The sequence below is a fragment of the Oryzias latipes genome, chromosome 4 (assembly GCF_053564925.1).
Source record: "Oryzias latipes strain Hd-rR chromosome 4, Olatipes_Hd-rR_3.1".
In the NCBI taxonomy this organism is placed as follows: domain Eukaryota; kingdom Metazoa; phylum Chordata; class Actinopteri; order Beloniformes; family Adrianichthyidae; genus Oryzias; species Oryzias latipes.
In genome coordinates this window covers 23,662,617-23,666,953 of record NC_136240.1, presented here as the reverse complement: position 1 = coordinate 23,666,953, position 4,337 = coordinate 23,662,617, and positions in this window count along the sequence as shown.

Here is a 4,337-nt window from a genome sequence, read left to right as displayed (position 1 = left end):
GAGAAGACCCTTATGAGTATCTCCTGTTGTAATTTTATGAATGTCGGACAAAGCACAGAGAAAAGATAGGTCAGAATGTGACATAAAATGTATTTGTCAATATCTAGGTGGCGCTATGGAGCTCGTCCAAGATTGTCATATCCATTGGTTCAGAATGGAAGCCTCATCACCTCTATTGAATTTCAGTGAGATTGGACAAGGAATGTGCACGTGAGAGCAACTTTTGTGTGCATGGCGAGACGCCCAACTTCGCCGCTCTGTCACGACCACACCCCCGCATTGAAAGTTATGGCTTTTTATCAGAGTAAACATCAATGGCTTTTCAACAGGTGGACATCATTTTGAGGTGTGTCGGCTCATCCTACTTGGAGCAGTGATGCTCCAAGTAAAACATGTCATTTCCTTTTACCAGCAGGTGGCGCTACACCTGTTCTGGATTTTTCCACTTCTGATGTGTTCAGAGTCAGACTACAATCATGCATATCAATTTTGGATCAGATTGGATTTTGCATGGCTGAGTAATGGCCATTTTTCTTTTCATGGCGTGTTTTCAAAATGACCTCCATTTTCGACGCGCCGCCACGGTCACAAACATCCGTAAAAACTTAAAAGCTTCGCAATTTAACATCGGACATGTGTTTAGTTTACAAAACCAAAGTTTGGAGTCATTATTCACAAATCTCTAGGAGGAGTTCGTTCTAGAGCGAGGCCTGCAAATGTCCAAAATGGAGCAAAAATGACATATTGACCTCAATATATCAGACTTCCTGTGCGAGTGACAGGTGGGTCCTTTCAGACTTTTTTGTAGGTCTCCATCTGAAGAACATGCCCTGTAAAAATCAAGCTTGTACGTTAAAGCGTATGCGGGGCGTCGGGACAAAAGTCACTGTAGGTGGCGCTATCGAGCCGTTTTTCTGCGCCCATGCCAATCTCCTATAAAATACGAAATTTTTCGCGACTCCTGATGTGTGTGCCAAATTTGGTGAGTTTTGGGGTATGTTAAAGGCCTCAAAAAGGCGACTCTTCCGGTAGAATAATAATAATAATAATAATAATTAAAGCTACAAGTAGCATTTAGCGGGCCCGAGCACGTGCGACCGCATGGCACGAGCGACCGCCCCGTGAGCAACGCCCTGCTCGAGCCATTCTCGTCGTTTTTTCTTGTCCATTCTGGAGCTCCAAGCTATTGTTAATACGACAGCTGCCTGGGGGGGGGGGGGGGGGGGGGCTGTAATCTGTTGCCTTAAGGGACAAAGACTTTTGCATATAGCATGAAAAAAATTCAAGCAATGATGATAATTGCTATCACTGTCCCTAAGGATGAGAACAATAGAACTCATTCAATTTCCACTACAATGTCTAGATGAGTGTCAGCTATGTCTGATAACTTGGCCAATTAGCTGGACCGGGATCTTGCAAAGTGCAGGTGGTTAACGTCCAGTGTAATGAGTCTGTGGACGGCAACAGTACAGCATAGCTTTTGGTTTCCACAAGAGAAGAACTCCTGACACATCTGCCCTAACAGACAACTACAAGAGGAGTTGAAATGTATAACACGGTGAAGGAGTTTTTGTGCAGAAAAAGGTACAATTAGAAAAGCTGGTAGCAGTGACTGCAGATGGGACTCCTGCTATGATCAATAGACAAACAGGTTTCATCACTCACTGTAAAGCTGACCCAGACTTTCCAAAATGTCTGCATTACTGCTGCGTCATTCACCAGCAGGCCTTATGTGCAGAAGTGATTGGCTCTGGACATATAATGACTCTTATTCTGAAAATCGTAAACAACCTCAGCTGCAAAGCAAAACAGCACAGGATTTTTAAGGTGCTATTGGAGGAGATGTCTGTTGAATATGGTGAATATGAACATTGTGAATCTGAACTTGCATTCTTGACTGACATTACTGGAAAACTAAACCACTTGATCTGCGAGCTGCAAGACAATGGCAAAACTATTTTTTTTTGACCAGCCTGCCTGAGCCAGTGTTTTTCTTGTGGGGATCTTTTCTGCCAGGGCTTGTCAGCTTGGTCAGTGGATGTTGCTGCAGTTGTCTCCCTTGCTGGGACAGCTGGAGTTAAACACAGCAGCTCACGGCTCTGAAGTGGACCCCGTTGCTGTCCCAGTCTGGATGGGCACTGTGGCGATGTTCCAATGGCCAGGCTGGCTCCTGGTATAAAGAGATTCCCAAATACCATTTCCTAACCGCAGAGCCAAGGATGTGTTTACATGTTTAGGTCAAAAATGTGATGGACAGCTTCATTTTGTCTAAACATGCCACCCTGTTATTAATCCAGTTGATATGGTTCTCCATCTGTGTCTAGGTGATAGAAAAGCATTTTTTTTTATATTTACAGCTCTAAGCAAACAAACAGTTGTCTATATAAAAGAGCTTTTACAATTGTGCACTTTTAGCAGGTCTCTGAGTTCATGTGACCAATGTATGGTGGATTTTCACAGACCTTGTTTAAAACTGAAGGTGAGAGAGACTTAGAGAAATGGCTTCATTGTTCTGGAGTTCTTTGTTTCATCCACAGAAGAGTAGAATTGGTGATTGATTTTGAAAAGCTGATGAAAAAAGTATCTTTTCAAATTGCAATTTCTAACTTGGGTTTTACATTTTGTGTTCCATTTTTTGTGCTTTATTTGGGAAGCATTTGTTATTTGTTTGGTGTTTTTAAGGTTCTGCAAATATACACATCATTTTTTAGAGACATTTGTTATCAGTTGTGTTTGTTGATTTGTAGTTTAATTTCATTGGATGTATAGATGTCGTGTGGGGGGGGGGCTCGACAGCAGGTAGGACCCAGGCGCAGAGACGGGAGGCAAACGGGTTCAGGGCAAGTGGGTTTATTTAACTAACAAAAAGCGCTGCAGAGCAGGATGACAAAACTAAAAACAAAAACTTACTGTGGCATGGCAAGGGACATGGACGCCAGACAAGAAGACGTGATCAACATGAGCAGAAGTTAATGGACCAGCACAGGAGGAAGGCAGAGACAAGACTTATATACAGACAGGGCAGACAAGACACAGGTGAACACGATTAGGGCAGATGGGGACCAAAGGAAGTAAAACTCAAGAAACATGACAAGACAGGAAACCTTTCAAAATAAAACAGGAAACAGAACCAAACAAGACAGAACAAGAACTAAAGCGAAAAAAAAGACAACAAACTGAAACCATGACAATAGAAAGGAAAAGAAGTTCAAACATTGATTATAAAAAAGGATATAAGAGATAAAAAAAAAGAAAAAGGAAAAGAAAAAAGATAAAATATTGATTTAATTGCATTTTGAATGAATAAAAAACAATGATTAATAGAATCAGAAATCAGAAAAAGTTTTATTGCCAGGTTCAGTAGAGCGCACTTTACAAAACGAGGAATTTGACTTGGTGTATAGTGCAATTAAGAATAAGTTAAAAATTAAGTTAACAACAACAACACACTATATACAGTAGAGTAAGGTGAATTAAAGTGGGAGCACAGATGGGCTGGGATGGTGGGGCCTGTAAGTGGCACCGACAGTCCTTTGGTGGGCGGGGGGGGGAGGGGGGGTCACCTGGGGGAGTTGGGGTACTGTTCAGCAGGCTGACTGCAGTGGGGAAGAAGCTGTTCTTGTGGCGCGAGGTCCTGGTCCTGATGGACCGGAGCCTCTTGCCAGAAGGGAGGGGCCGAAAGAGATTATGTCCTGGATGAGAGGGGTTGGCTACAATCCTGGCTGCCCGCCTCCAGGTCCTGGAGATGTGCAGCTCCTGGAGAGACGGGAGGTGGCAGCCGATCACCTTCTCTGCTGAGTGGATGACGCGTTGCAGCTTGGCCTTGTCTCTGGCCGTGGCCGCAGCGAACCAGACTGTGATGGAGGACGTGAGGGTGGATTCAATGATGGCGGTGTAAAAGTCTACCAGCATCTTTTCAGGGAGGTGAAACTTCTTCAGCTGCCTCAGGAAGTACATCCTCTGCTGGACCTTCTTAGTGATGGAGCTGATGTTCTGCTCCCACTTGAGGTCCTGGCTGATGATGGTTCCCAGGAAGCAGAAGGACTCCACAGAGGTCACCGGGGAGTCACAGAGGATGACAGGGGGGAGGGGGGCTGGGGCCTTCCTGAAGTCCACTGTCATCTCCACTGTCTTCAGAGCATTAAGCTCCAGGTTGTTAGCGCTGCACTATGACACCAGCCTGGCTATTTCACTCCTGTAGGCCGACTCATCTCCGTCAGAGATGAGGCCGATGAGTGTGGTGTCGTCAGCAAACTTCAGGAGTTTGACAGACAGGTGACCAGCTGTGCAGCTGTTTGTGTACAGGGAGAGTAACAGGGGTGAAAGGACACAGCCCT